Here is a 27,609-nt window from a genome sequence, read left to right on the forward strand (position 1 = left end):
GATGATACACCCAGAGGGGTGGGGGGGGGAAGCAGGATCAAGGGTGACAGTGAATTACGTATTTCAGAGTTGGCTACACCCAGGTTAGTGCCTCAGAAGGATGGAAGGCTGAGCCAACCTTGAGCCTGGTGAGATTCGAACTGCCAAATTGCAGGCAGCTGGCAGGCAGCAGAAGGACCCTGCAGTAGTATAGCTGTAAATCGAGGAATAACTGTAGTTCTAAAGTTAAATGCTCTGTATAGTCAACAAATGCAAGGCTGCTGGGTTCAAATCTTGTTACAAGGTTGAACATAGTACATTTAGTGTGGAGGATACCTACCTCTGAGTGTCCCAATAAGGATAAAAACCAGCTGTATAGTGACTTCTTACAGGTCAGTAGCCAATCTAACATCCACAGCGAGCTAAGCCTCCCCATTCTTCAAAGTCTTGAGGTCTCAAACATGTTGCCTAAACCAACAAAGATCAGAAAAGATGATGTTGGTGAGGTCAGGTTCTTCATTTAGTTGTGTGGGGATTTTAGGAAGCAGGTCCCTCCACACATCTTCCAATCTTTAACAGATTTAACAGATAATCAAGAGTTGGAAGGGACCTTGTAGGTCATCTAGTCCAACCCCCCACCCAAGCAGGAGACCCTACACCATTTCTGACAAATGGCAGTCCAATCTCTTCTTGAAAGTCTCAAGTGATGGCGGTCCTACAACTTCCGAGGGCAAGCTGTTCCGTTGGTTGATGGTTCTCACTGTCAGAAAGTTTCTCCTTATTTCCAGGTTAAATCTCTCCTTCCATTATTCCTTGTCTGGCCTACAGGTGCTTTAGAAAATAGCTTGACCCCTTCCCTCCTCTCTGTGGCAGCCCCTCAAATATTGGAAGGCTGCTATCATGTCTCCCCTGGTCCTTCTCTTCACTAGACTAGCCAAGCCCAGTTCCTGTAACCGTTCGTTGTATGTTTTAGCCTCCAGTCCCCTAATCATCCTGGTTGCTCTTCTCTGTACTTTTGCTAGAGTCTCATCATCTTTTTTATAATGTGGTGAACAAAACTGGATGCAGTACTCTAGGTGTGGTCTTACTAAGGCTTTATAGAATGGTATTAGTACTTCCCTTGATCTTTATTGTATCCCTCTGTTAATACAATTTGGGATTGCATTAGCTTTTTTGGTTGTTGCTGCAAACTGCTGGCTCATATTTAGCTGGTTGTCCACTAAGACTCCAAGATCCCTCTCACAGTTACTGCTATTGAGCCTGGTTTCACCCAGTCTGTATGTGTCCTTTTGGTTTTTCTTGCCTAAGTGTAGGACTTTACTTTTCTCTACATTGAATTTCGTTTTGTTAGATATGGCCCAATGTTCTAGTCTGTCAAGATCCATCTGGATCTTGAGCCTACCTTCTTGGGTGTTAGTTATTCCTGCCAGCTTAGTATCATCTGCAAATTTGGTAAGTTCCCCTTCTATTCCCTCACCTAAGTCGTTAATGAAGATATTGAAGATTACTGGTCCTAAGACTGAACCTTGTGACATCCCACTGCTTACTTCCCTCCATGTAGACTTAGACCCATTAAGGACTACTCGTTGAGTATGGTTTGTCAGCCAGTTGCGAGTCCATCTAGTGGTGGTGCTATCTATTCCACTTTTTTCTAGCTTACTAAGAAGTAGGTTGTGATCTACTTTATCAAATGCTTTGCTGAAATCTAAATATATTATGTCCATAGTATTTTGCTGGTCTACTAATTTAGTCACTTTGTTGAAGAATCTTGCATGACTTCTTTGAGTTGTTCTAGGCTTTGGCTGGTGGCAGCTTCAACTGTGTCCAGTCACTGTTCTTTGGCAACTTGGTTTCCTTTTATTAAACCAGGGGTCTGCAACCTGCAGCTCTGGAGCCACATGCGGCTCTTTTGGCCCTCTGCTGTGGTTCCCTGATGGCTGATCCCACCACTGGATGGCCCCTCCCCGTCACTCCTTGCCTGGCCAGAGAAGGTAAAGGTGATGGCAGGGGATGGAGGCCCGCCCCATATTCCAGAGCAGGAGGTGACTGGGTGGGAATGAGTGACGTTGAGTTGGCCACACCCACCCAGTCACACCACTTGCTAAATTATTGGCTCCCGGTGTTTTCTTTTCTGTGGGAAATGGGTCCAAGTGGCTCTTTGAGTGTTTGAGGTTGTGGACCCCTGCCCTAAACCTTGATTGTTAGGAAGAAGACCCCATTTTGACAATGGAACAGATTGAATGAGAAATGGGTTAGACCCTGATGTCATCCCTCTACAAACAAACCTGTTTCAATCCAGTTCCTTGCGACAAATGCCAGTCTCTGGGCTGCATTGCACGGCTTTAAGTCGGTCTAAAGTTGGATCCAGTGCCTTCTCTTGGGTTAGGGAGGCAAATCAAGGATTAGGACTCTTTCTCCTTTCAGAGATGCACCGTGTAGGGCAAGGCGTCTACTCCTGCCCCCATCCCCACTTTAGCCCATCTGTGCTGCTCTTTCCCCCAATGGATCTTTCCCTGGTTTCAGCCTTTGGTCCCCAGGGTGCAATTCCATCCAGTGACTTTAGGGCTGATTGAAAAGAACTGTGTGGCTCCGGTGGCAACGGGGAGGCAAGCGATTTCTAGGGTTTGCAATAAAGTGGGGGGGGGACACACATGCTTTTTGGGCTGGTGAGGTGAACAGAGATTAAGATTCAGCATTTTCCATTAATGCTTTTCTCTGGACCGAGTAAACACTGCTATTTTTAAAAAAAGAAAAGGGATTTTTCCTTCCCCAATGATGGGGCTTGCGTTAAGAGGTCTGCATCCAGCCCGGTGACTCTCAGTTAATAGATCAGGGAAGTCAGATGAAAGGAAAAGATTGTGAATCCAACATTCCTATGATTCATACTTTAAAAACTCTACCTTTGATCAATTCATCTTACAACTAGCCTACCTTCTGTAATTCTAGGGCGGGGATATTTTTTTTTTCTTCTTCTTCAACGTATGGATTTTGTTCTGTCTGGAATTTGGGGGTAAGAAGGTTGAGGGATTGAATCCTGAATTTTGAAATCCCCCTAGAAAAGGTTTTCAGCCAGGAATGAAGGGCTGCTTTCTGCGGGAGAAAAGGGCTGGCATTTTCATCTTTTTTTTGTTTTGGCCATCTTCGAATTCCTTCCCTCTGGAAGAGAAAACGTGGATTTGGAACAAAGGAAGGGAATGTACAAGATGTTTACATGCTCACACAATGCTTTTGTTCATGCCACATACTTTCAAGCCCCGATGGTTGCCTCTATGCAGCCTGCTAAGCTGCTTAGCTTTTAACCTTGGTTATTTATTTATTTTTTAAATTTCAATTCATGACATAATATGCTGACTCTGTAAACTGCTTTGAGAGGGCTGAAAAGCACTATAAAGTGGTACATAAGTCCAAGTGCTATTGCTATAATGCCAGATTGTTCGGTTAGGGATCCACCAGGTATTGTGCAAAACCAGGACATTGGCTTAATCCAATAATCAGGTTAAGCATGTGGGATGAACACGGACTATAACTAAATATAGTTCTGTTCACACAACAGGATTGATCAGCTCAATGACAAGCTTACTTCCAGCCTCACTCAGCCTGCTGAGTGCCTGAGACATTTACCCTCAGACGGCTTGGAACGCCATGAAATCTCAAATCCTTCGGTTCCGTTTATGATTTGGTGTACTGTATGAAACCATACAATGGAATAATTCAGATATTGGGTGGACACAGTTTCTCTTGGTAAATGATGAAAAGGGTATAGATGGTTTTAGGTGGGTACTTAATGGGAACCGTTTGTCTGGCCTTGAATTTGCCATCAAAATCCTTTGGATGCAAGTGAAGTTTCCAAGGGACACACAGTCTGATTGTCTGAAGGATTAAATGACAATCCTACCAGTGAGAACATTGTCTTGCTGGAATCCATGTTCATCACTTTACCAGATCCCAAAATTCTGCCTAGCTCCTATGTAGCTATTTTATAAAATCCTTCCTTCCTTCTTTCCTTCCTTCTTTCCTTCTTTCCTTCTTTCCTTCTTTCCTTCCTTCCTTCCTTCCTTCCTTCCTTCCTTCCTTCCTTTCTTTCCTTTCCTTTCCTTTCCTTTCCTTTCCTTTCCTTTCCTTCCTTCCTTCCTTCCTTCCTTCCTTCCTTCCTTCCTTCCTTCCTTCCTTCCTTCCTTCCCATGAACAACCTGTTTATATTATTTCTCATTTTCAGGAAGCCAATCTATGTGCAATTCCCTGAGCACAAGTTGATTGAAAAGAATAACATTAATTTTCAAATAGATACTTGCAGTTGTACAACCCTACATCTATTTGCTTGGAATGTGTCTCGTGAAACTGCAGGAGAGACTGATACATTGCTGAGGAGAGTAGATTCAGGCAGTTCCGTGTATTATTCAGTTTTAATTTTCTTCGGCTTCAGTTGTTCCCATTACTTGTTACCAGACCAGGAGCACAATGTCGGATTTTCTGATAAAGGTTGCACTTCCCTGTAACCTTAAGTATAATCATGAATACACAGTGAAAAGAAACAAAAATATACAGAAGCAAATCTGAAAAGAGGTCAGTGCATGAATAGGAAAGGGAAGAAAAATATGCAGAAGTATTTATTTATTCGATGAATGTTTCATAGGTGTACACTCCGTTTTATTTTACTTAAAAGAAAGATTCAAATTTTCAGTCTAGTGCTCTTTTGCTGTTGTTTTGTTCTGGTTTTTTTTTAGAGGGAGGGGCAATTAAAGGACGAAGGCCCAGACCGCAATAATAATACTAATAATTCAGCTTATAAGCAAAACCACAAGGGAAAGACCAAAAAGAAGGGAGGCGTCTACTAATTCAAGATTAGTCAGTTTTGTGTTTGTTTTGTTTCTAAATTTCCGTGGTTTCCCGGCTGAGCGGTTGCTTCAGGCTGTCCCGTTGACATCAATGGGACCCCTCGACTAAGTCATGCGTCTCATCGATTGCAACGAGCTGCAGTCCTCCAACGGGTTTGACTTCTAAGCGCAATTCGAAGGCTTCCCGTTTTAAAATCAAACCTCAGAGACATTGGGTTTTTAATTGGAATGAGCTAAGGCAGCTCCACTTCTGTCTTCCTCCTCTAATCCCCCCTCAGCCACAGTGGCCGTGTCCCCACGACGTGCTTTTAACCCTGTTGCCGGGTTAACCCATTTTCTACGTTCACCCGGGACAATGAACCCGAGGCTTAACCCAACGAGCGAGCAAAAAAAAAAACATGTTAAGATCGCCACTCGCGCCCTCCCAAACAAACCAGGTTAATAGGAACCGACCTCGCATTGTGGGCAGAGGCAGGCGTAGGATTTCTAGCTGATCTGCGAGCGGATGTGTGAATCCAGTCAATTATTAGACCACCTAACCCTCGCTTTAACACGCGTTAAGCTTGCTTGGCCTCGTTTCGTTTTCCGCCGTTCTTCCTTGCCTTTCGCCACTATCCGATTCTGCTCCGTTTGGCCGCCTCCCACCCACCCATCCGGGACAAAAACTGGTCCGGGGTTTGGGCCGGTCGCTGGAAGAAATCCTAAAAGGTGGCTCGGAATCTTCTTACACCGCTGCTTCCTCGATCCTGTTGATCCCAGATTTCTCTCCCTCCACCCTTCCAGATCCCAACTTTATTTATTCATTCCCCCCCCAAGTGCGCTTATGCATTGAATAGGGGTAGGTAGAAAAACTTTAGGCCACCTTAGGGAAGCTTCAGACAATGGGTGGGGGCGAACCTGTCCCCGCTCCCCGAAAAACAGAAAAAAGCACCTGCAGCCTTCCGATAGAGCGGCGGCCGAGGGGAGATTTCCTTCGCCCAAAGGGTTAATTTTTTTTCTATAGGGTAAAAGCAGCGCCTCTATGAATATTTATGGGGAGCCATCAAAGTCACATTTCCCCGGGGGTGGGGTTGATATATAGCACAAGCGGGAGGCGAGAAAAAATGTGAAAGGGGGGGGGGCTGTGGATTTCTCTCCCCACCCTCCCGCCTCGCACCTGAGCATCTTCGCCTTGCCTGAGCTGCTGTATAGTTGTGTTTTGGGTTTGTTTGTGTTTTAAGGAAGAAGGGGGGAACCGTTTCGGCTTTTCAAACCTCTCTTCGAAATCTTATGCCGGTCATCTTTAAAGGGGGTTGTTCCACCCGCCCGCCCCCCAAGCCTAATAAACCTTCTCACCACCGCAGGCAAGCCTGCATTGGGCGTTCTGCCCCCTCCCCCCGCCCATCTTTTTCCCCCTTGCTCTCTGCTCCCTACAGCAGAAAAAGATGGAGATTTATACCCCTTTGGCCTGGTACAGGAACCGGGAGAAGGAAAATCGAGGCCAGTCGCTCGCTCCCCCGCGCAAATAGCCCTCCCCGAAGGCGAATCCCGACGTTTGAAACGCAACGTCCCAGTTGCCTTTGGGGTTCGAAACTCTCCCCTTTCCTCCGCCTGGCCGAAAGAGGCCTCTAGGCACGGGAGGAATGATTATTCATGTCCGGGGGAGGGGTCCGGTTTGGTTATTTGTAGGCTCTATTTAAAAAAAAAAAAAAAAAAGCAAAACTCGAAGGTACACACGGTTGGAGGGACTCGGAGGTTGACCTTACTTACGGTTCAATTTAAAAAAAAAAAAAGCCGAAAGCCGACATTTGTTGGGTGTCTGTGTAAATGCAGAGACGTGTGCATGCATGTGTGTGCGTGCGTGCAGATGGAGAGAGGTTTTGTGTGTGTGTGTGAGAGAGAGTTGAGTGCCCGTGTGTATGCGGTGGCAAGATAGGCGTTTGTGTGTGTGTTTGTTTATATATATGGACTTTGTGCAACAGTAGAGGTAAGTGTGTGTTTATAGAGATTGTTTTTGGGAAGGTTGCATAAGGCATGGTTGGGTGTCTATAACATTTGTGTGTGTGTGTGTGTGTAGCGTCTGTCTGTCTGTCTGTCTGTCTGTCTGCCTGCCTGCCTGCCTGCCTGCCTGCCTGCCTGCCTGCCTGCCTATCTATCTATCTATCTATCTATCTATCTATCTATCTATCTATCTATCTATCTATCTATCTATCTATCTATCTATCTATCTATCTATCTATCTATCTATCTATCTATCTATCTGAGAGACATGTGCGTTTTTGTGTGCTCGTGTTCTGCGAAGCCCCAAGCGCTCCCTGCTCATTTCCACCCCTTTTGCACCGTCACCCTTCCATCCCTTCACCTTTGGCGCACTGGCCACCTATATGTGCAGAAAACTGGTTTTTCTTAAAAGACATTGGGGGTACCAACGACCATAGGGCCGCCTTCGTTTCTCTACGGCCTGCGCTTTATTTCTGGGTTGCGGTTTCTTTCTTTTTTTTTCCTCCAGCTCCTACCGAAGGGGACCTTGCCCATATTCCGACCAAAGAGCCCTCGGACGTTCTCTCCGAAAGGTCACCTTAAGCGCTTCGGATTCCTCGCTCAATTGACAGGAAAGTCAGTCCGTGTTAGGATTTCCAGGGAGCCGCCTGGATTCCTCCTTAGGATCAGGCTGGAGCCGTAGTTGGAGCGCAGCAGCCCCGGGCCTGCTTCCCTGAACCAGCGGGGTTTACTTTACTCCTGAGTAAACGAGTCTCGGGCCCAGATGCTTTCGAGCGGCCTTTCCAAGACTTCTCCAGAGCGGGTTTCTCAATAGGATTCGTTCCTCTCCCCCACTTTCTCAAATGGCCGAGGTGGGGAGATCAAAACGTAGGACGTTCTTCCTCGGCTGGGCCCCAATTTGCGGCTAAGGTCGGGGCTTTCCTCCGCCTCGCCCCTCTTCCCTCGGGCACTGGCTACCTGGCTACCTGGCTTAGATCTGGACTTGCCCTGCAGGGGGGAAAAGACCCTCCCTGCAGCGGAGGCTGGGCGCAAAGTTTGCCCCGCTAGAGCGGAACCTTGGACGGCCAGCGCCACTTGGGCAGCATTCCCTAATAGTTACACGCCCTGTTTAAATCCTCCTCCCCCTCCCCGTCCAAGGCGCGCCTTGCTGGTGGAAGGCCTACTCGATTCCTTCCTCATCTAAAGGACACCCCAACTAAACAGGTTTGGGACTTAACACCAGGGCCGTCTTAACAGCATTATGCTCCCCACTCCCCCCGCAAAGCAGTGTACTGGGACCCCTACGACAACTACTCACAGGAATAAAAAATGTAAATGGTCGATAAAATTAAACATGTGTTTATTTTATTGGCACTTCCAACAAAATCGGCGTTGAAACATTTAAAAAACAGGATGTGCAGCAACCACCAATCAACATGCTAAACATTTGAACAATACACGAGGCTTGAAAAACACAACAATGCTAAGTAAACTCGTTGTGCTTATATGATACAAGGTGCATTGAAGGGTTAACGCACACAAGTTAGCATGGGGTCCCTATGTTCGTGGGGCCCACGGGCAAGTGCCCATCAGGCCCAGGCGTTAAGACAGCCCTGCTTAACACTTGGAACTTAACCATGATGGCGTCGGTACTATTTTGCGCTGGCTTTTCCTTTGTCGTTTTTTTTTTTTATTTTACACGGGGGTTTCCCTCCTTCCTCTCCTTGGCCTCCACCATCCTGACCCGTTTAGCCACCAGCCTATTTCTATGCCTCCTTCGAGTTCACAATACCTTTCCGCACTACTAGTGCACTCACACACACCTACCCTCCTGGGTATATAAACACACACGCGCGCGCAGAGGGGAAGAGCAAGAAAGATATTTTCCTAAGATAACAATAGGAGCCTAAATTGTTGCCAACCTCCGTGCCCCCCCCCTCGGAGAACGTGTGAGTGCGAGTAACCTAGATATTGAGGTACATACATTCCCCCCCAAAAAAAAGGGGAGGTTGGTTGACGAGCAGGATTCTACCGAGGCAGCAAAATCGGGACTAGCATCTTTTGCATGGGAAAACCTTTCAATCAAATATATTCTTCGGTCTGAAAAGGCGCTACTCGAGTCCTTTTGATGTGGGGCTGCCCTCGGTTAACGTGCTTTTAGGAAAAGAAAGAGAAAGATTGGAGAGCTTTTCTGACGCAGAGGAGAAAAACGCGTTTCATGCCGTATACATTAAAAGAAAAGAGGGAAAAAAAACGAGAATCGATATAGAGTCGCTGAATTCTTCAAGCCTGCTCTGCAGAGATGATCTAACTTTATTTACCGCCTCGATATTTTCGGGGGGTGGGTGGGGGTATTAAATAAAGAGAAATCCACCTCCTCTGGGAGATTGGCTCCTCCCACCTCCCCTCCAAATAAAATAGCACATTTCCTCCCCCATCTTGGACCCTCCTCCCTGCCCCTCTTGGTCTACCTTCCTCTTCTCTATCTTCCGAAGAGGCTTCCTTCCGTTCTCAACCCCCAACACGATCCCCACCCCGTGTCGCGCGCGCCCCCCCTTCCCTTCTGGGCCGGGTCTCTCGGGTGTCCGTAATCTCAGGCAGCTGAGACCCTTCCCCTTAATCCTGCTTTCAGCATCATTTGGGTTGATTCTGGGGGTGGGGGAAGAGGAGCGGGAGGGAGGGAGGGAGGGAGGGAGGCAGAGTGTAAATTGTACATCACCAGGCATTTTGCGCACAGTCCGCAGATGCTGCCGGCGGGGTGGGCAGAAAAGAGGGCGAACGCCGGGGATGAGGATACCCAGGGAAGCTTCTTGTTTTGTTGATGGGGGGAGGGAGAGAGAGAGAGAGATGTCCCCCCCCCTTTCCAGCCACTGCTCGCCCCCCTCCCCCGCAGTCCGGCAAAGAAGAGGAGGTAATTTCGCCCCACATACAGCTAAGCATCGATCCGTCGCTTATTTATTTGTTGATGGGTTCTGTGAAAGAAGGAAGGAAAGAAGGAAAGAAGGAAAGAAAGAAGGAAAGAAGGAAAGAAGGAAAGAAAGAAAGAAAGAAAGAAAGAAAGAAAGAAAGAAAGAAAGAAAGAAAGAAAGAAAGAAAGAAAGAAAGAAAGAAAGAAAGAAAGAAAGAAAGAAAGAAGCGCCCTACTCCCGAGCTTGCTCCATTGCTCCAACCAAGCCCCGGGAGGAAGAAAAAAATCCACCTTCGATTTGGTTGTGATGTTGCGGTGGTTTTCGGCGACCAGAGAGCTACGTCGGAGGAGAGCACTTGAGGACAAGCGAAAGCCGAGCGAAGAGCCTCCCCCTCCCCTCCAGCTTCCTCCCCCCTCCCTCCCTCCTTCCCCACCCGGTCCGGGATACTTCAATTCAAGCCCTACAGTAGAAGCAAATTGGGAGCTGAGAAAGGAGAGAAGCGACGCGGAGGGCGAAGCAGCGGATCAGCCATTCGCCGCAACTTCGGCAGCTGAGGTGGGAGAACCTCTCCGCGTGAGGAAGGGGGGACAAAAAGAGGGGGGAGAGGACTGAAAGCAGAATTCGCGAAGAAACGGGAGAGCAGCGGACAATTAAAAGAGGTGAGCGGGGGACCGCAGCAGGAACGGAGACAAGGCAGCTTCCTGCAGGCTAAGAGCCAGCCTCCCTCCCTCCCTGCCTGCCTCTCCCAGCGGATGCTCTCCGCACCCCGTTTTCGGCGAAGTCTGAAGCGAGGATGCAACCCAGCGACTTTCTTCCATGGAAAGAAAGAGAGCGAGCCGAGGCGAAGCAACTCCCCACCCCACCCCCAGCAACACCCCACCCCCACATCGAGAGCCAGAGACGCGGAGAAGCCCACCCCGGCCTGGCTTGGCGCAACCTTGGCCACCAGCTTGGATCCTTCTTGTTTCGCTCTTCTTCCTCCTCCACCCTCCTCCTCCTCTTCCCCGTCCCGCGTTTATTCTTCTGGGGGGGGCTCCCCCCCACACCGCTTGGCTTAAGCCCTTCGTGTTCACAGCGGACCTTGATTTAATTTCGATACAATTAAGGCACGCGGTGAATGCCAAGAGAGAAGCCACGTCCAGCCTCCCTTCGGCTCGCTTCCTCCAAAGGTGCCGCCGTCCGGTCCGGTCCAGCGCCCCACGGAAGGAAGGATGAGGTCGGACCGCCTCGGATCAGTTTCTTCCTCGGCTGCATCTAATTCGGGATACAGACGGCCAAAGACAGATTTGCTCGCTCGCTTTTTAAAAGAAAGGTAAACGTCCTGGCTGGTGAGGGTGCGAGTGGGGTATTAACATTCCTGGTTTTAGTTGGCTTTAATTATTGGACCGTTGGCTACGTGTAATATGAGAGAGAGAGGCGGTGTGTGTGTATGTGCGCGCGCGCGCGTGCGGGAGTGAGCGAGCGAGCGACAGCGCGTGCAATAAATACTGTTTCAACCCCTGGTTTGGAAGCTTTGGGTCTTACCTAAATGTAAGAGGCAGAAGAAAACTCGGCGGAGGATGTATGTATATATGCATATATTAAATGGCGCTGGTGGAGATTAAGACGATTCAACAGCTTTACACTGTGGTGCTGAGAGACTCCGAAGGAAGGGAATGGGGAGGAGGGGTGTAATTAGCTGCCTGGCCGTTTGTCAGAACCCCTTTCGCTAGAGTTGGCAGGTCGAAGGGTAGTTGCGTAAGTGTAAACCCGGCAGTGAAGGGGTATGAAGTCCAGGCAGCCCTGGCAAATGTGTGACAGTTGTGGGTGAGTGTGTGTATGCGGCTCGTATGCGTATTGTCCTGCGCATCTTTAAAGGGGAGGGGGGGTGGAGAAGTGAGCGGTGGCTTTGTAGATCCTGTTGGAAGGGGGAAGGGAAGGGGAAGGGCAAAGAGGGGGTGGTGGCAAATGCTGCAGTGGGAAGGTTAGCCCGCACGTCCCCTTCCCCCCCCCCTCCCCGTCCCCCGTTTATCCTGTATCAGCTTTTCCCACCTTCGGCTGTCCAAAATTATTTGATCGGAAGGGGATTTAGACTGGATCAATATTCAAAGTCAGGTCCAATTCGTTTTTTAAAGGCACCGTTTTTGTGGGCCTTCTGTGTGACTGACCCTGCATTGCACATTTTGCGCAAGGTTGGTGAGGAGCTGAGCCACGGGATGGGAAGAGGCTGCGTTTTTCCCTTAAATATTTCCCTTGGGTGAGAGGAACTCTTTTAAAAAGGAAAGGATCTCTAGCCAGCGTCTAAAATTCAAATTCCGCGTCTGAAAACAAATACGCCAAATAAAATGAGAGGCTAGAATTGCCCCTTCCCTTTTCTCTCTCCCAAGACCAGAAGAGGAGGAGAAACAGTGGCAGGTCTGTGCATCTTATTAACTGGGTTCAAAGTCTTTGCCCAAAATCGTTCCAGCTAGGTCTGTTTTTACCCTCTGTTTACCCAACAGCGTTGGCCTGATTAAAATTTGCCCACCACAGTAAAGCACCACAATAAGCAAGTGGTTTCACACCGCACCTTAAGCCACACACACACACACACAAGTGGCTAACTTTAGCAATTTGTGCTAATGCGGCTGGTTGGCTAATCACCGATTGAGTTCTTGCGTGTTGCAAGCGCACAATCCCTAACCTGCTGGCACCCCTTCCTTCATGAAAAGCCTAACCCTAGTTAGGCTTCTAGCCCTTCAGATGAGTTCCACTTAAGACGCCTGTAAATCTACAAATGCTAGACCAGGCGGTGTGGACGATGGGAGCTGTAGTCCAAACACCTACGGGGAAGACAAGATTGTCATCGAGTCTGGAGAGGAAAGCGCTCTTGCCGAGGCACCGAGGGGACTCGGGAGGGTTTCAGCACCACGGAGAGCTCCTTTCGAGGGTGCTTTGCTGGATCGCCGCGCCGCGGTGTTGTTTTCGCCTCCGGTGGAAAGGGATGAAATGAATGAAAATCCGCAATCGCGGGTGGTGGTGAGGACTTCTGCCTCTTAGCCAAATAATCGATGCGCTCTCTCGCCCTGGTATAAGGTTCTCGGGCACGCGGAGAGACCCCCCCAACCCCTTTCTCCCTCCCCCCCCCCTTAAAGCCTGGGACAGAGAGAGGGAAGAAGGCCCGTATACGCAGCGTCTTGGGGTCGTGTGAGTAAAACCGAGCTTCTTTCTTGCTTGGCCCCCTTTAAAAGCTTTGCACCGGAGCGCCCTGTTTTTACGACGCGAGGCCAAGGAACTAGGGCTGTCGCTGTCCCTCGCCCTCCCCCACCTTTCCCCTCCCCGCTGTGCCCATCTCTCGGGCTGCTTTCTGCAGGAAGGGGGAGGAGCCGACATCCCACTTCCCCACCCCCACCCCCGCGGTCTTCGCCATCTGCCTAGGCGACCTTTTGCCTTCTCAAGGACAGAAGGCTGGAGGAGCGGGGGAGACAGCAGAGAAAAATAGAAATTCGCGGACGGTGGGTAGAAGAAGGAGCGGGGTGGGGGGAGGAGGAGGAGGAGGAAGAGGAGGGGAGAGGGAGGAAGGCAGAACCTCGGATCTGGGCCTCCAGATTTAATCGCGATGCTGAAAGCATTCTGCAGACCGCCTGGCCTATTTTTATTTTGTCCTTACAACGCTCCCAGGTTCCTATTTTTGCAGCCCTTCTAGGCAGGGAAGTGGGCGGCTCAACTATGCTAAGGCAGGCTTGTGGTTTTTTTTCCCTTCATCCAGAGGAGTGTGTGTGTGTGTGTGCGTGCACGCACTATTGCTTGTGCTGTCTAATATCCAGCACAGGGGATCCCACTTGCAACCACCAGAGCTGGGGGTTTTTCCACAGGCCTGTTGTGCAAAGCCATAGATGGTACTCCCAAGGAGCTGTGTGTAAGTGTGCAGTTTAGGGCACTCTGGATGGAGCTTAGCCAGGCTTCCCATTTTTCCTGTTCTTGAAACAGAGCTGGGAGGAAGGAACCTGCCTAGGAGAGAAATTCAGCTTTAAAAAAATAATAATCAAATCTTTACTGGCTTGAAGGATGCACACGCAGAAGGATGTGGCATTTGCACTAGGGCAGTTCCACAGCTCCACTGCCACCTCCCAAGCAGAACGTAGCAGGGAACTCAGCATAGCGCCATCTTAATAAGCTCTTTCTTTAAACCTTTATTGCTCACTCCTGATGTCATTGTGCGCATTTTAAATATTTAAAACTTGGGGCATCTCTGTCAACAGATTTGAGATGTACCAGAAGAAAAGCCCTGTTAGTAGTATTTTATGAGTCTTTTATAGATGTTTTAATTATTATTATTTTTAGACAGACCCAAGAGCAGAGCGACCTAAAAGGGATTTATTACATTAGGACTATACTTTCAGCAATAGCTTTTGTAACAGGAATCATCAAAACTGCATTTACAATTCAGAATATCAGAGAAAGTCTTATTTTACCAAACCAAGGCAAAGTTCTCACTCCTTGTTCCCTGTTTATAATTTGTATTATACCCATTAATGAAAGTAGAAACAGAATCATGGTCTCTGCATATTTATTTGGAAATAAGACCTATTTAACTCTGGCAGGGTTCATACACTAAACTAAAGCATGGTTTGTATGACATTGTGTCCAACATTTTGCTGAACACGCCATAAATGGTTTGGGACACATAACGCATGCACAGCACACTTCAACGTGCTGCGCGAAACAAGGTGATTGTGAGAAAATATGCAGAGGCTGAGTTTTCAAAGCAGATCAGGGTTTAGGGATTCTAATTAGCGTGTTGATTATCCATAAGGCATTAACTTTGCATCCTAATCTTCCAGAAATTAAAAGACAGCTGCATCCCTCTGATTTGATGGCTCAAAAAAAAAACAGCCATGTAACGTGTGTCACGATATACCGGATGGTGTAGTCTTTTCTATGAAATCCAAAATGCTTTCTGAATTCGTACATCATAACCTTGGAAGGCTTTCCAGAAGTCCTTTGCAGATGAGGGCGTTTGAGTCATCTTTTAAAGATATGATTGTCCTTGTTCATATACAACCCCCACAGCTCCATATGGGAGAAATAGAATAATGAAGAAAGGAGGGGGGATATTGACTTGGGAAGCCCTTTTCCCTTTGCATTTCCCCCTCCCTTTTCTTCCACAGATGGATCTTGGCCTCCAAACAAGTTGCCTTTGAAAGAAAATGGCACTGACAAGATCTGGGTTTTGAGACTGCTTGCTTTTGAGGTGCCTGCTGATTGGGGGAATCTTTTCAGAATTGCTAGCTGAGCCCAAAGGGGGAATATATTTGATGTCACTGCTGGGAAAATCAGTCAATTAAGCCATTGTAGCATGCATCAAATTATCTGCATGGTTGGAGATGGAGTAACCATCTTGATAGGCTGTCTAAAGACAGGACTGCAGCCCTAACCATATTCAATCTATGCAGTTCTACAGTAGGCGAAAGGCTAATCCTCAGTGGGTTTTATAGGGGTGTTTTTTTCCACAGCAGGAAAAAAAAGTGTGTGTGTGGAAGAAACACCTTGATATTGAGAGGGCATTGTACTGCCTGCTTTTCATTAAATTGCAGCTGAAATCTTAAGTCAGGGGTGCCGCTTAGCAGAATTGTGGGTTCACAAACTACAATGCAGACCAAGGGAAAAGATGCATGTTATCCCTTATGCACCTCCCCCAGTTAGACTGCAGTGTTCAGAATCAAAAATGACTCAACTGCACCACTGTTCTCCAAGGCCAGTTCTCCTTTCAAAAGGGGTTAGCCAAAAAAAAGCCTATTGCTAATTTTTTTTTTATCTCGTGCATGTGTGCCATAAAGGATAGAGGTCTTTTTCAATGAATAAGGTTTTGAATCATGTGTCCCTTACTGCCAGCATGGCGTGTCTCAGGGAAGGTCTTTTGCTACTAACTAGAACTGCTAAAGCTGAGGATTGATTTAGGTCAATCAGTCATCCCTGAGTATTATTATTCAATCTGGCATAAGGATGCCAGAGTTAAAAACAATCTCATAAATGTAAAACCCATCCACCCACCCAGCCAATTCTCATCTAAGTTCTTGAGATGCTGGAAAATCCATCCAAGGAGCTCACAAGACAATAAGGCTAAAAATGCATGAAAATGTATGAAAACTGGACCATTTTTTAAGTTTTTTTTTTAAAAATAATCATTTGAGGACTTCGTATGCACCGTTTCGGATAGCAATAATAGATGCACTGGCATTTGCAGGCATTCTGCCAATTCCTAATTTAGCCTGTTAGAAAGTAGCTCAGAAATATCACACACGCTGCCTTAAAATCTCTAGAGGTAAAAGAGAAATTGCATTTTTATGCCCCATTGTTAATTCTCTGTTCTTAGAAAAGTGACAAAATCAAGGGCAAAGCCTAGTTTTCTCTGTGACATGCAGATTTTGAATTTTGTTTCTGATGTGTTTCCTATATTTAGCCATGTCAAATGTATACTGCTATCATCTGCACTGGCACAGTCCATTATAGAATGGTGCTGAATTTATTGTGCAAGGCACAATAAATAAATTCATTCTGAAGGGATCAGAGACCAGTACCATTGGGCCTTTCTTGCTGATGTGACTAGAGAACTTAGTCATACAAGAACACAACAGTGGTCTATTGTTGAAACAATGCTTTTAAGCATGCATAGCATCTTGGTTAATGGGATCCAGGGGCTGCATTCTTTCATGTTTTCATATACCCTAGACAAGTCCATTTATGCTTTTACATTCTCTGGCCAAGAATATAAAGGTATGGTGATTTCAAGCTGCAGAACTGACATGTGCCTCCAGCAAGAAAGCCATGAATATTGACTAGCCCTGGGCTCCTAAAACAATTTTAAACAAACATGGCCATATGATTGCAACACATCAACCATTAATTTACTTTTGTACCTCCTGTTATCAGGTCAAAGAACAGCTGACCCAGCTGGGACAGCAGACAGAAAGGTATTTCTGTCTTTTGTTTTAAGCCTAAAAACATTTGGTTTTAATTAGTGTAGCAACCAAGGAAAAATGAAGGAGCGAGGAGGGAGGGGCCTTGTTAGAATGCGCCTTAAAAGATTTGTCCAATTTTTGTCTTTTATCAAATTCTCATTAGAACTACAGACTTTTGAGAGGGGAAACCAGCATGCCATTATTTTATCTCTTCCCACGTTAGTTGAGTGATAGGAATTGGAATAAGAACGATATATGTTCAGGTTTCTCTCTTTCAGGGCTAACTTCTTTGATCAAGTCTGGACTACTTTGAAATTTAAAAATGTAAGAAAAATAATTTGTTTGGCATTTATCTAGGATTTCCATCCTATCTTTTGAATCAGAGGGGCTGCATAACTTCTGGTAACACACAGGTAGTCCTTGACTTAAACAATAGTTCAGTTAGAGACCATTTGAAGTTACAACAGAACGAAAGAACTGTGAAAATTTTCACACTTAACGACCATTGCAGCATCCCTCTGGTCACATGATCAAAAATCAGAGAGTTGGCAACTGACTCATATTTATGATGATTGCGGTGTCTTGGGGGTCACATGATCCCTTATTGTGACCTTCTAACAAGCAAAGTCAATGGAGAAGCCAGATTCACTTAACAACCGGGTTGCTAACTTAACAACTGCAGTGATTCACTTAAGAACAGTGGCAAGATAGATCGTAAAATGGGACAAAACACACTTAACAAATGTCCTCAACTATAGAAATTTGGGACTCCATGGCGGTCATAAGTCAAGGACTACCTGTATTGTTACATATTCCCTGTGTGGATGAAGATACAGACATTGTTGGATTTCTCTTGAATTTCCATCAACGTTCCTTGGGTTTGTAAGAAGGTGTCTTAGGAAGAAAGCTAAAACTAAGACTGGTTTTTGAGTAGACACCAGAACTGACATGGTCGCAGTCAAGGTGAAAATGAGACCGCAGAGAGTCAAGTACTGTTGTCCGTTCTCTGCTTTCCACACAAACATCTGAAAATGGGCAGCCAGACAAAAGGAAGTGTAGGTATTAATAATTAAAACAGCACTCTAAACATCCGCCATGCTTTTTAGCTCTTACAGCATAATCTAGAAGACCAACTGATGTGGCTTATCTCAATTTCGCAGAAGAGCAACGCATCGTCTATTAAGTTGGAGTGAAATTTCTTCCAAATGTAAGTTTGCTATATATATTTTTAAACAGGTGCACCGTTGTGATATTTATATCTTTTCTTTTTCTTTCTTTATATTGGAAAATTCCCACCTTTCCAGGTGAGGGAAAGGGTTGAAATTTTTTATGTTCGCTCTGGCCATCTTGACCGCATCCAGAACTAGTGCTTAGCCAATGGCAAAATGCCTTGGAAAACAGGTTGGAGTCCACTCTGTTCAAGGAAACAGCACCAGGGCAATCCCCAGGCACAATCTGTCTGCCCTTTTGGTGGCCAGGAAAACAGGCTTGGTCATCAACTCAGTCTGTGTTCTGTCAAGTCACATCAGAGGCTGCACACAATGAAACGCAATTTCTTTAGCAATCTGATAGTGGAAACAGTCATCTCTCTTTGGAAGTGGTTGAGCAGAGCCTGAAGAGCCAGATGGCCAGGGATATTTTAATTTAGATTCTTGCATTGAACAAGGAGTTGAGCTCCTTGGCCCTAATAGTACCTCCCAACTGAGATTTGATGGTTCTAAAGGGGAGAAACAGCTGTTTGAAAAAGTTGTTGTTTTTTTAAAAAAAGAAAGAGATGGAGGCAAGCAAACCTAAAAGGCATCCAGATGTAATTAAGCTGGCCAAATGAAAGAAATTCTTGGTTTGTGTGCTGCATGTTTTTGATAGCCACAGTGAAGGAAGGAAGACATGGATTCAGACGTTGGCTCAATGCTTGGAGCATGCAACATTTGAAAACCACAGGTCCTTGGCTTAAAGGCCCTTTTATGCCCTGTGACCACTTTGGTGGTTTCTGGGTTTGAAAAAAATGCCTAGGATGGGAATGAATAATAGCCCACCTGTCACTAGGTTAGAAGCATAGGATCATAAATGGAAGGGACTTTGGAGGTCTTCTAGTCCAACCCAAGATAGGAGGTCTTATACTATCCTGAACAAAGTCCAATCTTCTTTTGAAAATCTCCAGCAATGGAGCACCTGCTCCAAATCCATTTCAGGAATGTGTAAACAGTTCCCATCAAACAGAGATTAGCAAGTTGGTGCAAGTAATCCCAACATAGCTTGTTTTCAGAGGGGATTAGAGTTGCTATGATGACCCAGGGTGGGATACAAAAGCAACAAAGTCACAGAAACAGGTGAAGTCCCTTTAATTCCTTCAACTTGGCTTCAAAGCTCTAGTTATCATTGACGGGAGAAAAAAACTCCCCCACAAACAGTTGCGAAAAGGAAGAAATGCCATTCAAACTCAAAATACATATAAATTATAAATAGAAAAAAACAACACAAACCACACTGAAGCAATTAGGGAGACAAGGCAGGATAAGGGCTTGAAGACATCCACAGATATCAAAATACACACATTGGGAAGGACGCCAGAACTCAGATAAGCAATGAAAGACTAGAATTATTTCACGCTTTGCTTCCAGTGCTGGGCCATGCGCAGATTGTCCTTTTAAATAGTCCTCACAGCTGCAGCCCATGAAGGGGATCAGGGCCCCTTCCTCCCCTGTAGACCACGCCATTCACGTTTCTCCCTTATCCCCTCCTCCCTGCATGCCCTAGGATGAAGAGGGGATGGGCCTGGGTCTTCCTCTGATTGTCCAGCTGGACTGTGTCCTTCCCCAGCCTCCTCCACAACCTCCGGAGCCACACTCCCACTCCTTGTCGGCTGTTCCTCCTCTCCCTCAGAGTCAGTCTCCAACAGGGGCATGACAGTTGCCATACAACACAGGATGCTCCCCTCCAATCTTTCTGTCAGTCCAATCGCATCTCCCTGAGTCTTGATAGATCAAAAAGAAATAGGGGGGACGGTATTCCTGCTGAGCCCTTTAAAGTAAGGTAAAGCTTTACTCCAGGTAACCCTATGAGCACATCTTCCTCTCAACTAGAAGCAGTTGTCAAGAGGAAGTTTGCAACTGTAGTCTTTTCTGAAGATGTTGGAGGTTGTTGTTGTTTTTTAAATGCCCTGTTTAGTCTACAACCTTGGGATTTTTTTGGTGCTCTCCCACCCATGGGGTAAACAGGTTCAATCCTGTTTGGATTTTTGAGACCAGCCAGTGCTAGTTTACTGCCACCTAGCTGTGCTATGTCCTTTACTGTAGTAAAGAGAGAGAGAGAGAGAGAGGGAGGAGGGAGGGAGGGAGGGAGGGGAGAGAGAGAGAGAGAGAGAGAGAGAGAGGAGAGAGAATGAATTATGTTATTTATTTCTTCATGCCAAATAGTTAATTTTTCAACCAGAATTTTCTAAGTGTGGATTCAGCTGCAAGGTTGGATAAAGATAAGTTGTTCCATTTGTTACAAGGAGGTTTGCATGGGATTGTTTTAAAAAAAGGTGGGGGGGGGGCGAAGATTGTGCCCATTACAGACTAGATGAAACTCTGCCCATTTTTAATATGCATCTCACATTTGATGTACATAAAAAAAAAAGCTGAGCTTTCACTGCATCATTGTGGATGCCATTGTGACTTCTTTGACTATTGCCCATAGAAAACCAGGTGTCTGCTGTACAGTCCAATGCTCAGTGGAAATTATCAATTACAGTAACTACTTCTGAACACTTAAAAATGTATTTTGTTTTAACCCACCTTTCAGGTTGTATTGCCCTCCGAAGCCAGTTGATGAGACAAGAGCCAGTGCCTAGTTGAACATGGCTTTAAAAATCCTTAAACAAGCAACAATTAAAGCCTTTGTTTGCTTTTCTTGTGTGTGTAGCACAATTCCTGCCAGATGCAGAAGAATGGAATTAATTTGGTGTTCTGAGTTCTTTTACAAAGACAGCAGAGATCCTGCCATATACGAGCCTTCTTCGGGTTCTACTGCCAGAATTTGATGGCACGATTTCCAAAATATCAGGAGCGGAATTTCCTGTCACCTTAAGGTGGGGATGTCTATCTGTCTGTCTCTCTCTCTCTCTGTCAGTTTATCTGTCTGTCTGTCTGTCTATCTATCTATCTATCTATCTATCTATCTATCTATCTATCTATCTATCTATCTAACCATCTGTCAAAAATCTCCCTTTTTTTTGACCCTGTAATCCCTTAATTTGGGATTGAATTGGGGCAACTGGATGGAGCTGAGCATTTACTGGCCGGGTACCCTTCTTGAGGCCATGTTGAGTACACAGATGATATTTTTTTTCTTTGCACCCTAGGAGAGAATTACCTGCTGCTACCTAGGATTGAACTCTAAAGCTTCTGAATGGGAGGTGAACATCTTCATCACTAGGCCACCACACTGCTCTGTCTGTCTGTCTCTCTGTCTGTCTCTCTCTCTATCTATCTATCTATCTATCTATCTATCTATCTATCTATCATTTATCTATCTATCTATCATCTATCTATCTATCTATTTATTTATCTAATCTATCTATCATCTATCTATCTATCTATCTATCTATCTATTCTATCTATCTATTTATCTATCATTATCTATCTATCATTTAATCTTATCATCTATCTATCTATCATTTATCATTTATCTAATCTCATTCTATCTATATCTATCTATCTATCATTTTATCATCTATCTATCATCTATTTATTATCTATCTTCATCTATCTATCTATTTATTATCATCTATATCTATCATTTATCTATCTATCTATCTATCATCTATCATCTATCTATCTATCTATCTATCTATCTATCTATCATCTATCTATCTATCATCTATCTATCTATCTATCTATCTATTTATCATCTATCTATCTATCTATCTATCTATCTATCTATCTATCTATCTATCTATCTATCTATCTATCTATCTATCTATCTATCTATCTATCTATCTATCTATCTATCTATCTATCTATCTATCATCTAATTATCTATCTATATCTATCTATCTATCTATCTATCTATCTATCTATCTATCTATCTATCTATCTATCTATCTATCTATCTATCTATCTATCTATCTATCTATCTATCTATCTATCTATCTATCTATATCTATCTATCTATCTATCTATCTATTTATCTATCTATCTATTTATCATCTATCTATCTATCTATCTATCTATCTATCTATCTATCTATCTATCTATCTAATCTATCTATCATCTATCTATCTATCTATCTATCTATCTATCATCTATCTATCTATTTATCTATCATCTATCTATCTATCTACCATTTATCTATCTATTTATCTATCTTTCTATCTATCTATCATTTATCTATATCTATTTATCTACCATTTATCTATCTAAACACTTTTTTGAAAAGATTCACAGGTGAGGCAGCCCTGCACACATTTGAGTTCTTTGCTTGTCCTTTGTGGCTTTCTTCTCCACACCTTTGAGCCCAGGGCCATGAAAAGGTTGCCTGCCTTCCTCACAGAGAGCCGGGGGTGCCCGCAAGGTAGAGTCAACCCTTCAAGATGGCAACTGCATTGATGTGACCAAAGCTCCACCCATTCTTATGCAAATGAGGCACACCTAAAAAACACAATGAGCTGCAATTGCTTCCTTCCAACCATTTCCTTGGCTGTTTTGAGACCCTCCTGTGTTCACCCCTGCAAACTACTCTCAGGCAGCTTGATCTTTTCATTTTGATGAACCTGAAAACTTACAAACTGGCTTGCAAACACTGTGTGTCCTATAAGGTAATGTATTCTTTTTTTAAAAAAATTCCTTTATTTGCTCAATTTATATACCAAGCTCAGGAGCTGAAGAAGCATTCCAAACTCCCCCTCCAATTATTTTTTGTGCACAACAACCCTCAGGTAGGTTGGGTTGATGGGAGAATGGCTGACCTAAAGTCACCCAACTGAGTTTCCAGGCTAAGGAAAGATCTGGAATTCTCCAAAGCCAGTCCAATGGCTTCATAATCTTCTCTCTATATAAAAGCGAAATGCCACTCACGCATCATCACAAAATGTCCAGAACCGTGAAGCCTACAAACTTGACATTTGGGACATATGTTCCTCTTGGCTTCTAGGTACTCGCTAAGAAAGGATTTTTTGAAATGACCCTCAGAGCTATTAGTATTCCCTATATTATTATTATTATTATTAACACACTCTGATGCTAAGGAGTTCTACTCCCCCTCCCCACCTGAAAAGAAATCTGTTCCAAATGCAAAACACAAGCAGAGGAGTTTCAGTTTCAGTTTGACAGTAGCAACCAGCCTTAGTACAGAACAGTTGAGCTAAGCCACGCCCAGGCTCCTTGCTGTCTCCTTCTTGCTCACACAGCAAATACTGTTTCAGTTTCCAAACAGCCCTCAACTCTCTCACACACTGACAGGACGCCAGCCAGATGAATACTGATGGATGCTGGTAGGCAGAGGCACAATTTCCCCCCCCCCTTATTTTCCCCCACAAAAACTAAGCCCGATCACATAGTTTCGTAGCGAAACATGAGTATAGAGCTAGTTACAACACTGAACTGATGTAACAACTGATTCAATGAATCGAACTAGGCTGAAATGAAATATTCTTGACCTCCCCATCAAAACAGTCAAGACAGATTTGTATGTATACACAGCACGGGGAAGGATGATGTGCAGAGATAGGGTTTTATAGAGTGAATTGTCTTTTCTTGCATGTACATGCTAGGTTTTTAAATGACTGAATTTTGTATCAATAAAGTATCTGTTTTCCCCCTCACCCTTAATAAAATGAACTCTTGTCCTTAAGCAACGATCTGATGTCCTGTGTGCTATGAACGGATGCATGCACGTGGGCGAAACGAATTGCTTGCGTTATCATCATTCTGATTTTTAATCAGCCCAGTAACTGTCGAAATTGCTGCGTCTTTTAAAAAAACAATGAACGATTCTGAAACATATTTTAAAAATCCAGAAAAATGCAAGCCGGGCAATAAAATGAATGATTAGCATAAGAAATTGCATACGCTGAACGTCTCCCATAACTTGCTGCCTTCCAGATGTCCGGATGGATCTTGTGTGGTATTTTAACACACATAACTGACAACCAGCCAAGAACCACATCTTAGCCAGAAATGGAAATTCCCAGTTCAAATCTTATCCATGGTTGGACCCATACAGATAGTCCTCTACTTACAGCAATTCATTTAGTGACCGTTTGAAGTGGCAAGGGCACTGTGACAAGGTTGTAAAATGGGGCAAAATTCACTTAAGAAATGTCTCACTTAGCAACAGAAGCCTCAGTTGTGATCATAAGTCAAAGACCACCTGTATAACATTCAGCAACATATGTTAAAACACCACCAACAAATGTTGTTGGTTTGAGCTCCGAGCTTGGCGATTTGGTTGCAAACGTTTCGTCCTCATTCGAGGTGACATCTTCAGTGAGCTTTGGATTGTGCTGGTCTGGGGGAGCACTGACCTTTAGACCAGCGCAATCCAGAGCACACTGAAGATGTCACCTCGAATGAGGACGAAACGTTTGCAACCAAATCGCCAAGCTCGGAGCTCAACCCAACAACATAACTATCAACCCAAGCTACTAATGTTCAAAGATATTTCCACCGCCTACAAATTTCTCCATTATCAATGAAGAGATTTACCTCCTTGCAGGATCAAATCCAGACGATGCCATTTTGGTTTTAAATGGGAAATTGCTTCCATGGCTGGAATTCTTCGATTTCATCTCAATAAAGCTAAATAAAGGTGTGGTTGGGAAACAACCACTTCTCATTTCAGGCAGCTGTCCGAGAGGCTTAGATTCCCTCTGCCCTAAACTAGCTTACGGTTGGAGAAACTCAAGGAATAGAACCACGATTTTTGTTCTTGCTACAGGCTGATTGTTGTGGTCTGTCGGCCGCTGGCTGGCCCCCTCCGGCAGCTGAATGAGGAGGAGGAGGAGATGTGGGAGTCAAGATCAGCATCAGGGGGAAGAGGGGAATGGAGCTGGAGAGAGAGAGAGAGAGAGAGAGAGAGAGAGAGAGAGAGAGGCAGAGATGGAGAGTCAACAGCTTTCAGATCTGGAGATGTCTGATGAGGAAGAGGAGGAACAGTTGAGTCCAGTGCCCGACACCCAGATGCGCAGAAGGCAGAGGAGAGGAGAGCAGTGGAAATCTATGGGATGGTCCTTGGGATGGAATAGCCACTGCTGCTAGCAAAGCCCCACCCTCGCTCAGGGGATAAAAGGCAGGGGGGCAGAGATGAATAGATAGGGCACACAACCTTTCATCTCCCCGCCAGACAGACTTGCGTTGAGAAAGAAACCTTTTGGCCAAGACTGCTGGCGCTCCTAATAAAAGGGAACATTTCGCCAACTGCAGAGGGTTTGTCATGTTTGGGAAGCTGGGTCAGAACCCTGATGTTCTAGTTTTTATTCAGAGAAATTGCATCTTAATTACTCCCGCCTGGTAAATTGTACGCTGGGACCAAACGCCTTTTGCATCCCGCTGTAGCCTACGCAGCAGCTGTACCACCCTATTTCCATGGGGCAAGAATGGCTTGCACAGAGGGAATCTGCTTAGGCTCAGGGGATTGTACAAACATCTCCCGGTTCCTGGCTGTACACACACTTGTTACTTGCATCTTGGAAATGGACAAACTCCGTGCGTTAGCAACGGGAAGAAGGAGCAATGGATGAAAGGCAAGTGGACTGCACCGGTTGGGTTTAAACAAGAAGCTGTTAGTCGGGAATGACAGAAAATAGCTCACTGTGTTAAACAAGATGGGAAAGGTTGTAGCAAGTTTTCCTGCTACGATTTCTTCCAGATATGTAGGAATTCAGTTTCCATTACCCTTTACAAGTGATGGGATTCAAAAAATTTTACTACTGGTTCTGTGGGTGTGGCTTGGTGGGCGTGGCATGGCTTGATGGGTGTGACTTGCGGGCTTGGCAAGGGAAGGATACTGCAAAATCCCCATTCCCTCCCCACTCCAGGGAGAAGGTTACTGCAAAATCCCCATTCCCTCCCCACTCCACTAACCTACTTTCCAGCTCCGTTCTCCTGTGCAGGGCAACCAAAGAAGACCCAGTCGACCAGCTGTGGGCGTGGCTTGGTGGGTGTGGCTTGGCTTGGTGGGCGTGGCTTGGCTTGGTGAGCGTGGTGTGGCTTGGTGGGCTTGGCAAGGGAAGAATACTGCAAAATCCCCCTTCCCTCCCCACCCCACTAACCTGCTTTTCAGCGCCGTTCTCCTGTGCAGGGCAACCAAAGAAGACCCAGCCAATCAGCTGGGACTCAATGGGAGGCGGAGAATAGATGGGGGCGGGGCCAGTCAGAGGCGGTATTTGCCGGTTCTCCGAACTACTCAAAATGTCCACTACCGGTTCTCCAGAACTGGTCAGAACCTCTGCTCCTTACTTGAATTACCTCTGTGAAAATCTGGAGGATCTGGAAAGACCAAAGTACAGGTAGCCCTTGACTTATAACAGTTCATTTAGTGACCGTTTGAAGTTACGATGGAAAAAAAGTGACTTATGACCGTTTTTCACGCTTACGATGGTTTCCGCATCCCTACGGTCACGTGATCAGAATTCAGGCGCTGAACTGACTCATATTTATGACGGTTGCAGTGTGCCAGGATCATGGGGTCGCTTTTTGGGAACTTCTGACAAGCAAAGTCAATGGGGAAGTCAGATTCACTTAACAAAATGAATGGGGCAAAATGTCACTTAACAAATGTTTCGCTTAGCAACAGAAATTTTGGGCTAAGTGTGGTCGCAAGTGAAGGACCACCTATAATAGCTCCTGTAATCTTAGACCAGGGGCCCTCCAACCTTGGCAACTTTAAGACTTGTGGATTTCAACTCCCAGCATTCTGAGTAATGCTGGGAGTTGAAGTCCACAGGTCTCCATTTTTATTTTATTTTATTTTATTTGGTTTGTCAATCACTTACAAGATAATAGGTATAAGTAAAAACATAGTTATGAATACATAGTTATTAATAGTCTTAAAGTTGCCAAGGTTGGAAGCCCCTGTCTTAGACCATTTAAAAAGCTGCCTTTTCTCCCCTTTATTCTGCAACTTCCCTCCCTTCCTTATGTCACCACACGCCACGCCCCCCCATTCTCCTCCTCATTTCCTCCTCCTGCCTTTGGTTCCCCTCATTTTATTTATTTATTAAATTTATATGCCATCCATCTCACTCAGCAACGCAATTCTCTTTTCCAGCTTTGATCTCTCTCTGACTGCCTGTGAGTCATGTACAATCACCTGAAAATACCGGAGGGTCAGTATTTTAAAAATGAACCATATTTTAAAAATGAGCTAATGTTATAGATGACATCGGCCTGTAATTTAAAGCGTAAGCCCACTTTTTCTCTCAAATCTCGCCCGCTGCGTCTTATCGTTTTCACCTCACCGCGGTTTACCAGAGCAGTGATGCTTTGGTCTAAGCTCTGTGTCAGCCTTCAAGATTCCTTTCTTTCGCTATCTCTTCGGCTGCCATAGTAATGGGGGGGAGGGTGAATTAATTGGGCTTTGTGGGGTGGGAAGAGTGCTGGAGGCTTTAGAGAATGAACTGTATAACTTGGGGAAAACTTTATTGTTTATGCTTATTTGCTTGCTTTCTGCACAACTGCAGCTCTTTATCAAAATAGGCCAAGGTCAACGGCCAATTGGATGGACCGTTTGAACTATTGTGGGTGGGAACGTTGCCATAACTTTGTATATGTGTTTTTCATAAATCCTTAGATCTAGGATTCTTTTGATGCTACCACTTGATTTCCAGTAAAAGTTTCTTCCCTCTATAACAATGGAGGGGGTCTTTCTTGGATTTTGTCAAATGGAGCACCATCTGACATTCGGCCCTCAATGTTCTATGACGAAGAAAAACTGAGCATTTGTTGCCCGGAGTGTCACAACTGAGACCATCAAACCCTGTGAGAGGCAGACACCCTATTGTGTTTGGTTCCTCCGGGCCAAATC

At 45.2% G+C, this 27,609-nt stretch overlaps 1 long non-coding RNA gene across 2 annotated transcripts in view; it reads left to right on the top strand.

Annotated features, from left to right (window-relative positions):
- Positions 1-18,351, top strand: part of LOC148129895 (uncharacterized) — a 58,990-nt gene extending 40,639 nt beyond the window's left edge. The window contains exons 3-5 of one of the 2 annotated variants that reach the window (XR_015750466.1): positions 16,574-16,614; positions 16,881-16,926; positions 17,709-18,351. This is a non-coding gene — a long non-coding RNA (uncharacterized LOC148129895). Of the gene's footprint in view, positions 1-16,573; positions 17,015-17,708 lie in introns of those variants that run through there. The other variant, XR_015750465.1, reaches the window with a different exon arrangement.
- The last annotated feature ends 9,258 nt before the right edge of the window (positions 18,352-27,609 follow it).

The sequence above is a fragment of the Notechis scutatus genome, chromosome 8 (genome assembly GCF_049901735.1).
Source record: "Notechis scutatus isolate UNSWTSFEM ecotype Mainland chromosome 8, rNotScu1.2, whole genome shotgun sequence".
Classification (NCBI taxonomy): Eukaryota; Metazoa; Chordata; class Lepidosauria; order Squamata; family Elapidae; genus Notechis; species Notechis scutatus.